The sequence below is a fragment of the Neodiprion pinetum genome, chromosome 7 (genome assembly GCF_021155775.2).
Source record: "Neodiprion pinetum isolate iyNeoPine1 chromosome 7, iyNeoPine1.2, whole genome shotgun sequence".
Lineage (NCBI taxonomy): Eukaryota > Metazoa > Arthropoda > Insecta > Hymenoptera > Diprionidae > Neodiprion > Neodiprion pinetum.
In genome coordinates this window covers 8530979-8543830 of record NC_060238.1, presented here as the reverse complement: position 1 = coordinate 8543830, position 12852 = coordinate 8530979, and positions in this window count along the sequence as shown.

The window sequence follows — 12852 nt, the reverse complement described above, 5'->3', positions numbered from 1 at the left end:
GGTTATTCAGGTGTCTGTACGGCTCTGCTATTAGTACTAAGTCTAGCTGTAGTTGACGCACGGTCTGCATAAGCAGGTCATGCGCAGTCTCACAATGATTGAGGTTGAGCTGTAATATCTTCATTATTTCTTGCTTGTCTTCTTCTGAAGCACCTCTTGGAATACCGGGCATCTATATGTGCATCTATGTGTGTGTGTGTGTGTGTGTGTGTGTGTGTGTGCGCGCGTGCGTGCGTGCGTGCGTGCGTGCGTGTGTGCGTGTGTGTGTGTGTGTGTGTGTGTGTGTGTGTGTGTGTGTGTGTGTGTGTGTGTGTGTGTGTGTGTGTGTTTTTATAAGGGGGGGGGGAATGCTTTTACGCATTCCAGGCATAGATGTTTTCTTAGATGTTTTGCATAGGTGGACTGCATATATTATTCGCCTGGATATGTGAGACTCAACTAGCGCCATACAAAAAAAACTTGACACTAGCTACTACTCACTAAACCCTAAACCCCTTTTTCTTCTCTCCTCTGATCCCCTGCGGTACGACTGTGAAGTATTACTTCGCAGGGGGAGGTTTAGCTGCTGCTCTTCCTTCTGGTAGCTAAGGTGTTATTTCTTCCTTCCTTCAAATTATCATAATCAGTATAGATGCTACGACACATCACGAGAAGTTAGCATCTCGTATAATTGGAATTTTGTTTTCAAGAACAACTCATCATATTGTTAAATCATAGGTCCTGCGATCGAATTTCGTTGAGATGCTGTAAGACGCTAAGCAAAGTAGGCATTTCATTTTTCGTGAATGCTTTTCTTGGGGCAAAATGTAGAACTATTCGAGATACAGCAGGAAGATCTAGAACCCGATTTCGAAACCTTATAAAAAAGAGAATGAAAGAAAAATGCAAATACATCGCCTCGATCCTTTACACTTGCAAGATAAAAACGACATTCCCATTTCAAAATCTTATAAGGAAGAGAACGTCAGAAAAAAGAACTTGCAAGTAATATTACGGTGATTAGGTCTATTTGAGATGCCACGTCAATGTTACGTCCAGCATACCACTTCTCTCTATTTTTCCTACTCGCTAACTCTCCCACAGTTCTTACATTAATCTCATGGTCTCTGTCCTGTCCTCTTATCTCTACGTAGTCTCACGCTATCCACTATCACGCTTACTCATCAAATTCCATTCCCTACTCCTAGCATTGTCACACCTTTTCTGCACCCGTACGTTTCACGTCTCGAGGGACACTTCTATTCTAACTCTCAACAACGTCACATCTGAACTTCTTACATAGCTTCATACAGCACACTTCGTTTTTACCGTCATCTGAATTTCCTCGAAATAAATATATTAGTAATATCTCAAACAAACCCTACGTTATTCAATCCTCATCCTGATTTCCGGTTGTCCTGGAACTTAAAAGCGAAGCCAACCAGTTTACTCCTACCGCTCAGGAGTAACTCTACTCACGGACGTAACATTGGTGGCAGCGGTGGCCTTCGCTTTCCGGAAATCCAGTGATACTATTTTACGTATGTGCTACGCATTAAGTGCCATCTGATAGACCGGTTCTGAAGTGTGCGAGCTCAGTGATGTTAATAGAAAAGTAATACCACTGTGTGATAGTGTTGAAGACACTCTGAAAGCCATATTCTACGATAACGCAATCAACGATCTCTGATTCACACGAACGTCACAGACAAATCCGTATCTCCAAATCGATATTACTGAAAGACTATCTCCTGCTGCTACTACGACGACATCTTCATTCTTCACGACTTCTAGTACGACACAACGCACACCGACGTCATCACCGGCTACAGACACGAAATCGCTGGACCAACACCCTCACGGAAGAATGCAACATTTTATTCCGTTCCTCCTCTTCATCTTCACTTTGTAAGTCGACAAATCCTAGATTAAAATTTACAACATGGCTACCGAAGGCACTTTTCCGCACCTGCCTCTTAAAGATGCATTAGCTCTGATTCCCACGTTCAATGGCACTAATATGCCCGTATCCGAATTCATAACTAAAGTAGAATGCGCAAAACAAGCTGTCTTAGCCAGAGAACTGAATTTATTCTCCACACTAATTCGCACGAAAATCGAAGGCGACGCGAGTAAATATATAGAGTCAGATAATCCGGATTCTCTTCGAGATTTGCTATACTGCCTAAAACAGGCCTACGCGTCTTAACAACACCTCCCAGATATCCAGCTAGACCTCGCACAATCGGCACAGAGGCGAAACGAGAGTGTTCTAGATTACGGTGCTAGAATAAAACATCTGTTAAGACAAGCGTGCGAATCAATAGATGCCTCAGAATCTATCAGTGATGCTCAAGTGCTAAAGAAAAATATCAAAGAGACCGCAAGACTAAGATTTATCAAAGGATTACTAGACGAATTAGAAATTAGAGTAGCTCATGAGAATCCACAAACCCTACAAATGGCTATAGACACGGCCACCAAGACTGAAAAACTATTATCAGATAGACTTAAACTAGCCTCATACCGTGATACTAACTACGAAACACAAAACCATATAAAATGTAGTATATGTAAATTAACCGATCACATCGATAAATATTGTCCTGAACAACCTTCCCTATTAGTAGTGTGTAGATACTGCAAGAAGGCAGGTCATAGTATAGAAGAGTGCAGAACGAGGCAGCGCAACAACACAACTTGCACGCAGTGTGGTGGCAAAGGCCACTCAAACGATAATTGCCGCTCAAATCGTTCCCAATATCCCCAGTATCCAAAATTCCACCAAAATTCAAGAGTTTTCCAAAGTAACACTAATCGTCAACAACAAAACAATCCCAATACCCAATATCGAGCAAGAGACCCGACAAACCAACCTTTAGACCAGACGCGAAATGACAGTCAACGCTCACAACAGTATAACACACCAAATCCTTCACGATCGAACTTCAGGGTTAATTTCGTAACACAAGACTACTCGAACGAGAATTACGATACGGGCATCCACCCGGAAGTTTCATACGAAGCAAAGCAACATCGCGAATATTCAGGCAACGCGAGCCATTTAAACGAGTTCAGGGACGGCCGCGCGGACGCATCGCCCTCCCTCAAACCGGAGCAGCGTCCAAACCAAATGTCAGCTCCGTACAATTAGAATCTGGCCCTCCACAGATTCGAACACAATGCCCGCAGTCTTTGAATGGGTACGTGACACTAATAATAGATACTGGCGCTAATATTAATTTGTTAAAAATCGATAAAATCGACCCAAGAGTCCACGTCACAAAGACGGACATTAGGCAGATTTCAGGGATAACGGAAGAATCCATCAGAACAATAGGAAGTCTCTACATCGAGTTAGCTAATACACGCCACGAATTCCATCTTGTCGATAACTCCTTCCCTATCATCGAGGACGGTATACTAAGTGCAGACTTTTTACGTTCGGAAAAGGCGACTATCTGTTTCAAAAACAACTACCTTATCTCTCGCGAAGCCGGCGTTATTCCCTTTAACAGGCATAGAACCAACACAAAAACACCACCGCGTATCCTCATAACATCTGTCACACAAACACCGAAGGTTCGAATAACCACCGGTGAACTCACACGACAACCCAGCACATTTATAGTTGACACCGGTGCTGATGTAAACATAATTAAACTCGGAGCAATACATCCGCATGTTCCGTGTAAATTACTCGAAGGTCAGATCCACGTTACCAGTGCTATACAGGAACCAATAAAAGTAGTAGGAACAACTAGCATTCGAATCGGTCACAACCTTCATATATTCCATATAGTCGACGATCTGTTCCCGATACAAGAAGACGGAATCTTAGGATCGATATTTTTACGGAACGAAAATGCAACGATATCTTTCGATACAGAAAAAATAATACCGAACAATACTAGCAAACCATTCAAACTCCTAAACGAAGACTACATATTGATACCACCACGAACGGCTCAGGTGATTGCACTAAAAATTTCGAATCCCTCGGTAAAAACGGGATTCATAGAACAGTTGGAAGTAGGCGCTAATATATTCCTGGGACAGGCCCTGGTTACCAACCAACAAGGGTTTGCTTACGTTAATGCAATAAATTCCAACGAATCAGCTGTGGAAATAAGAAGACCAGTCGTAACACTAGAAGAAGTCGATGAACTCGCGAGCACCGCCACGCTCAGTGCAAAAACACACCTAACGCATACAAGTACTGCAAGCAGCGGACAGGTCTTACTAGCACAGGTCTTACACGAAAAAAAAAGGGATCGAGAATCGCGTTCTTCCCACATCCACAAATTACGATTCGAGACGCCTTGAGATTTTGAAAGAAGACTTACGATTGGATCATTTGAACGACGAAGAAAAACAATTAATAGTTAATCTTGCTATCGAATTCAACCATTTATTTTTCCTCCCGGGTGACACCCTGGGACATACAAACTTAGTCAGCCACACGATCCCTACTACCAATGACGCACCAATTCATACCAAACAATACAGACACCCAAGAGTACACAAGGACGAAATACAAAAACAAGTGACCAAACTCCTTGATCAGAACATTATCACACATTCTTCATCTCCTTACAATTCTCCGGTCTGGATCATCCCCAAGAAATCAGATGCTAGCGGCGAAAAGAAGTGGCGAATGCCCATTGACTTCAGGAAACTGAACGAAAAAACCATTGGCGACGCTTACCCGCTACCGAATATCGTCGATATCCTAGATCAGCTAGGCTCCGCAAAATATTTCTCAACGTTCGACCTGGCTTCCGGGTTCCATCAAATTCCAATGCATCCCGATCACGGCGCAAAGACCGCTTTTTCGACTCCTCACGGCCATTTCGAGTATACTAGAATGCCATTTGGCTTAAAAAATGCCCCATCCACCTTTCAACGTCTAATGGATCAGGTTCTATCGGGATTACAGGGTACAGATATGTTTGTCTATTTGGATGATATAGTCATTTACTCCCGATCCTTGGAGGAGCACGAAACCAAATTTCGGAAACTCATGAAGAGATTGTCTGATGCAGGACTAACCCTGCAGCCAGACAAATGTGAATTTCTGCGTAAAGAAGTAGCATACCTAGGTCACGTCATCACTCAAAATGGATTGAAACCTAATCCAGAGAAGATATCAGCAATAAAAAACTACCCAGTTCCCAAGAATCCTAAACAGATTAAACAATTTTTAGGCTTGATAGGCTACTACCGAAGATTCATTCCTAACCTTTCAAAAATTGCTAGACCTATTAATAATTTGTTAAAGAAGAATAGCCCTTTCCTATGGACAGCAGAACATCAATTTGCGTTCGAAACACTACGCGATAGTCTGTGTCGAGAACCGATACTGCAGTATCCAGACTTCGAAAAACCCTTCGTCTTAACCACCGACGCTTCAAAGTATGCAATAGGAGCAATACTTAGTCAAGACAAAGATGGCGAAGATTTACCAATCGCGTATGCATCGAGGGTGTTACAAAAGGCCGAAATCAATTACTCGGTGTCCGAAAAAGAATTCTTAGCAGTCGTTTATGCCGTCAAACATTTTCGTCCTTATCTTTACGGTAGAACCTTCACTCTGGTAACAGACCACGAACCACTAAAGTGGATCAAAAACGTACGGGACCCGACTTCTCGTTTAATGCACTGGAGACTGAAGTTGGAAGAATATTCGTACGTCACAAAACATAAAAAAGGAATAGCGAACTCTAACGCAGACGCGCTTTCCAGAAATCCACCTAGCGACTCTTTCCGAATTCTACCTATTACCTCAAAACGGCCACGACCCGATACAGAATGCTCATCTACTGACGCCCACAAGCGCGCCAAAGTAGCTCACCAACACCCAACGCGTGCTCGCGAACCAGATACGCTATCTTCATCTACCGGCGCTCACAAGCAAATGAAACATGTAGACCAGCACCCAATACAAGCGCATGGATTTGCACATGAATCCACCAGCCCTTCCCCACGAAGACGAAACAAAGCATTACAAGACACTTCGACTTCTACTGTTACCTCTGACTCATGTGCCAGTATGACTGACAATAGCAGCGCAACGGAGGCACCGATCGTGGTCGATAAAACGATCAAGCAAACTACGGAACGAGTTCAACCACTCACCTCATGTAAATCACACCAAAACTCCGGTAAGCCCCAGGGTCGTAGTGTTAAAATACGTGAAGAACAGTCCGACACACTGAATAAGCCGACACCCGAAGCCACTACCAGTAAAGGACGAAATTACGCCCCTCGATTCACGGAATTCGTAACAGATCTTAACCACCTACCATTAACGCATAGTAAATTTATTCAAGAGATACGCGCCAATCTCCTCGACAGACAAGATAACCTAGCCCACTGCATCTCGGCAGACTGCAAGACATCACGAGGAGTCGCGGGACAACTAATCAATAGGAAAATAATCACCCGAGATCAACTACAACAACTAGACCCTGAAGTAACAAACGTATTGACACTGCCACATGGTAACCGCCTCATTTACAATCTAGTAACCAAAAAATACCACTACCAGAAACCAACTGAAGAAACACTGTTCAACGCCCTAGTAAATCTAAAGAATTGCTTAGAACAAGACAAAGTCAAATCGCTCTCGATTCCAAGACTAGGCTGCGGCTTAGATAAGTTAGACTGGAACCTTGTTAATCGGATGATCCATTACATATTTAAAGACTCCGACATAAAGATCACCATTTGTAATTATCAAAACCCGACTTATGACTCGACATCTTCTGAATCTGAAGCAGACGCATCAACACCCAGAATCCCTGCTCCCCCTGTAACTCGTCGGCCAATGCGTCGGACCGGCACTAGGTCAGCTCGAAGACATGCTCCGGTTCCTACTCCCTCGCGCTACCCAACTGATATCTCGGAGAGTGACTCCGTGACACATGATCCGGAGTCAGCTGTTGAAGACACGGATAGCGATGCTTCCGTTGTACCTACGGCAACGCTACCACCTTTAGGCTCACAACGTCGCGACAATCCCGAAGAGCGAAAACCGGACCGCCCCCATATTGACAATGACAACTTTTGTTGCTTGGATTACTTCATACAAAATCAAAATGACATATTACCAACACCCAACGTAACCGAAACTAACGACGGACTTCTCATGTTGTGCGACAATTACGCTCATTTCGTATCAGCTAACTGTGGTTGGACAGAAGGACTAGAAAAACAGTTGATAGACGGAAATCTAGTAAGCATGGAATCCTTTCAAAACCAGAATCCAGAAATATCCGACGTAATTAAAACTCGGTTGAAAAACAACAAATACATATTTACCCTCGTAGTGAAACCACGTCAATCAGACCCGGGCAGACTTGACGACATTTTCTACACGTTAGTTAACTTGAGGATTATCTTGTCCGGACTAGACATTCGGTCCATATCATTCCCCATGTCAGGACCAGGAGTTGATGATATTCTACGATCTATCTTTAAAAAACTGATTTATCACATTTTTGCGGATTCAGACATTCGAGTAACACTTTGTAGAAATACTACAATTATACCAGACGAACGATTACGCGAAGACATGATCAAAGAGTACCACGAGTCACTGATCGGAGGACACCAAGGCGTTACAAAAATTTTCAATAAAATAAGAGAAAAATATTTTTGGCCAAATATGAAAAAGCAAATTCAAAATATCATCAGATCTTGCGGCAGTTGCCAGAGGAAAAAACTAGTCAGGATCAAAACAAAATTACCCATGGCAATCACTGACACGCCCGTAGAGGCCTTTGACAAAGTGGCATTAGATATTGTTGGACCTCTACCCCTTACTAAATCGAACAACAAATATCTCTTGACGATACAATGCAATTTGACAAAATTCCTGGACGCCATCCCTTTACCTGATGCCACCGCCAAAACTATAGGCGCAGCATTCGCAAAAGAATACATTACACGTTACGGTGCTTCTCGAGCAATACTTACAGACCAAGGACAGAATTTTATGAGCACAGTCATCGAACAACTTTGTAAACTCTTCAAAATTAAACAACTACGAACAACCGCCTATAGACCGCAATCAAACGGCTCATTAGAAAGAAGTCACCTCGTAATTACCGAATACATCAAACATTACACCAACGAAGGTAAAGATTGGGATGAATTCATACGTTTCGCCATTTTCTGCTATAATACAGCAAAACACGACAGTACACATTATTCACCTCACCAGCTGATCTTCGGCTCGGAAGCTAAACTACCGACAGATGCGATACTAAGCAACAAATCCACGCATACATACGATACATTCCTCCTCGATCTAATAGCGAATCTCACAGACATCCGTAAACGCGCCGCGTTGAACCTGAAACAAGCTAAACAGAAAAGTAAAGAACACTACGACAGAACGATTAACCCACAACGATTTGAAGTAGGACAAACTGTCTACCTATTGAACGAAACAAGGTCAAAATTCCAAGATCATTATAAAGGCCCGTATGTAATCAAACGAATAATAGATGACGTTAACGCCGAAATATACCTCACTCTAAACAAAACTAAAATAGTTCATCTCAATAAACTGAAAATCGCACATACATAGTAAAATCCCACATTAACCCCTTCAATAGCAACTACTATATTGCTACCAAGATCTGCTGTTGCGCTGTCAAACAGACACAAGTAAAGTAAATACTTGTGTACACTACTGCACTAAAATGATTGTAATGACGATCTTATACCCTTAGTTTACAATTAGCCCAAAATATATCTACACTCATAACCGATATCATTGTACGAATAGGTCAAACTCTGTATCTCGATATATCAAGAAAAAAAAAAAATATAGTATTACTTAGTACCCAGCTAATCAGAGAAATCATTGTTGTTTAGTCTTAAGTGTACTAACCCGCTTCCACGCGCATTAACCCTAGGCGCCTAGCTTTAAACAACATTATGTAACCATAGTATTATAACTATATGCCTTACGCTCATTCGTGATCCAGAATATAAACCATACACTACCTATAATAAGATAAATTGTAAAACTAATTTTAAGCACATACTTTAAAATCATGTTTCACATTTCCACCTTCTTGCTTCCCATATTCGGGACCATACCTACCGCTATGCTCCCTCTGACGTATGCTGGACGTAACATCAAAAAAAAAAAAAGAACGGGCCTGAAACTTTACCCCGATGGTGGTGTGGAAAAGGGTTATTCCAATAAAAATAATATTAATTTCATTCCACAGTGGTATTCAGTTGGTAAGTGAATCGTGAAAATATATTTTGACGGTCCTTTTTCTGTTTGTCGTTAGCTTAAGACCTTAAGTATGAAGTGTAGTAAAAAAAAAAAAAAACGAAATGTAGCAACAAAAATTGTAAAAAATTTAATTCCCTACAAGGTACTTGACGTTCATTCATGCCCTAAGGTTAAAAATAAACGAAATAATGCAACAGTTTCACTTCGCCGCTTTTCTCAGGCTCACAATTAATTCGAAAAATATCGATCTTTGGAAGAAACATGTAAGGACAAAAGTTGTGGGAAATTAACTTTTCTACAACTTCTGGCACTATAATTTTTCGTTCAAATTGAGTATGGTCGAGTTACTCACGAAAAACAGAGCTTCATAAAATTCAAAATGTCGGACATACGCAAAAGCCGGATTTGGTCGCCATTTTGAATTTAGACTGCCAGTCACTCTTCCCAACGATTCAATTAATAGTGACAATGGAATTATTGCAATGTTCCAAGTACACAGTGACTGGGCCAAGTCCACAATTCGAAAGAAAAACACGAGGCAGTAGTACATATTAACGAAAAAAAGGATTAGCTCGATGCCTCACTTAATAAAGCACTTAAGGACGTTGTATGCGAAATCCGAGCAAAAAGTTTGTGACGTCGTCTTTTATAAGAAATAGTGAATTCAATATTTTTTTATTGAAAATTGAATTGAGACGCCGTTAGAATTGCGAAATATTCAAGATAAGAATAGTAAAAAATAAATTTTTGATCCGAAAAGCGAAAAAAATAGTCGAAATCGTTCATGTTTTTGGCATCAAGAACGATATTTATCGCCGCGTCTGTACCCACTACAGCTGTAGAGCCCTGTCACGGATAGGGAACGCGGCGACAATACTAACGCACGACACGAAAATTCGGTCGTGGCAGCGTCGCATGAACCTAAACTATAGGCCACCCGAGCTTGAAACGAGTGACAAGTGATTTACCAATAGTGTTGAATTTTCGAAAGTTGTTGTCGGACGAATAAAAAAAAATGAAAAGTGGAAAGAACCCGCTATAAAGGCCGATTTGTGCGAAAAAAAAGCTGGATCGGAATTTGAAAGCAGTGGTCACATTGCGTGAAGGCAAAAAGAAAAAATCAAACATAACCTCCCAGGAAACCATTCCCGAAGGAGTTTGTGAAGGACGATCCATAGTAGAATTGCGGGAACTGGCCAAAAACTTGCAGTGTACGAAATGTCAGTGCTTACTACACTTGAGAGACATAACTCAAGAAATGGTGAATGGTGTTAGCGTAAGCTTATTAGTCAAGTGTACGTCATGCGGGACTCTGAATGAGGTTCATTCTGGGAAAAACCACATCTCGCATAACCGACAAAAACTTTGTCACGACACCAATACAAAACTGGTACTAGGTGAGTACAGTATAATATTTAGTCTTGTATAACAATAAATTTTGTTTCTTGCTGTACATTTTTTTCTTTGCGATTCCTTACAAATGTCTCGTTCATTGTTTGTTGCAGGCGCTATTCACGCTGGAATTGGCCGTACAGCTTTGGACAAGCTTTTGGCATGTTTGAACTGCCCTACAATCAATCCAGCATTGTTCAAAAAATATGAGCGTGAAGTTGGACCAGCCATTGAGCAAGCAGCGAAAGAAAGTTGCAGAGTTGCTGCTGAAGAAGAGCGTCAGTCTGTCATTTTCAACATCGAAAAACTTTGCACCGAGTTGTAAGATGCTATGTTATTGAATTTTCACATTGATAACAATTATATCTGTTTCGATGATTACACATGTAATTTTAAAAAAATATAAATTTAATAAAATGAAACATCCTTCTCATGTAAACGTAATATCGACATATTTTCACTTTATTAACACTCAATCCTATCCCCCTTTCTCTTAATAGGCCTTCACACATTGTGAGTGAAATTTACCCCGAGCTATCCACAATTCGCAATGATCAGGAAACTTATGATGAGAACAACAACAGCGAAACTGCACAGAAAGATTTCGATTCAGCATTGCAAACTGTTATTTCAAATAACATGATAAAAAAAATTGCTCAAAACGATATCAGTTACGATAATTTGAGAGCTGTGTTGTCTGAAAATGGAGAACTCGGAATTGTAAAACTGTTATCGAATAGAGGGGACGATGGAAAAGTTCTCGTTACTAGAAGTAAAAAAATCCTGACGAGTATCGTCAAGTTGCTCCAAGATGTCTAAACCGAAGAGTGCTACGTACTTCGTTAAAGTGAAAGACATTCTTCGACTTTCGTCATTATATTCATAAGAGAAGGAATAGTTCCAAAGAAGATAAATATTCTTATAAGCTTCATTTAAGTACAACCGTCCTTAGAGTATCTGATTTTATAAAAGTGTAAAATTGTTACGAATTTGAAAAAAAATTATAATGATGTACGTTATTAAAAAGTGATCATAGAGATTAAAAACATGATTGAATAAAATTATTTTGGCAAAATTTTTCGTCCCAACCTTTTTTCATAACCATTATTGTAATGACATTCAGTTATGAAAGTCATAAAAAAATTGAAAATTAATAAAAAATATAAAAATTAATATATAAATTATTAATTATTTTAAAAAAATTGAATAGTCAAAATCATTATTATCCGATAAATATATTGCTTACAATTATTATCATTCATAATCGTCAAGATTCCAATTGGGACTTCCGAATGTTGTGAGACGGGGGAATGAGGTTATGTTGCACAACGGACAACTCAGACGGCGTTGCCAGTTTGGAACAGCTGAGTGCTCGGGATTATTCTCCTCATGCAATCTTCACGAACTTTCCCTACTTTCGGAATTAATTACGAGATAACAACGTAGTGGAAAAATATTAAAAAATTCTAATGGATCCAAAATTTATTGAATAAGATGATACTAGTTTTTCAAGCATTTCTATCGACCCGTTTTCCAATTACATATGCAAACGTGAATTTTGTCAGGTATTTTGCGGATTTTCCCATAAGCCCTGTGTTAATTTTCGGATTTTCAAATTCGATTTATTCTCAAACGACGTGGTCAATCGTATTGAAATTTGGCAAGAAATTTGGAAATATTACAATTAAAACTCGAGCAAAATTTTAACAAAATCTGTCGAAAAGGGTGTTTTGCATACAACGTCCTTAATTGCCGTATGAATGCTATGGTCATTTACTTCTGGGACCGATTTCAAGAACTCCCAGTTTTATTGTTGTTCAAATCTTATACCTGGCTTTCGGGTCCTACTTCACCGCATCTGTGTAGTAAATGAATCGAATATATATCCACAATGAACTGAACTTCTAGGTCCGAAACTTGTGTTTGAGATTTGGCAAGATGAAATTGCCAGATTCGATCCCTTGATCAAAACGCACCATTTTCAGGGTATATTGATACATGAATTGATGTTTCTGACCATCGAGAATATTATGAAGATTTTAATTCGTTGGTGAATACCAAAGATTGTGAAGATTTGAATTCGTTGGTGAAGGTCAACGATCTATATTCGGCATATTGATAGTCTTTAAAAATCGAGCAAGACATAACAACGTACCGATTAGGCTTGAATAAAATATATCGAATCTTGGTCGACATCGGTGTTTGTGTAACATTTTTCCAAA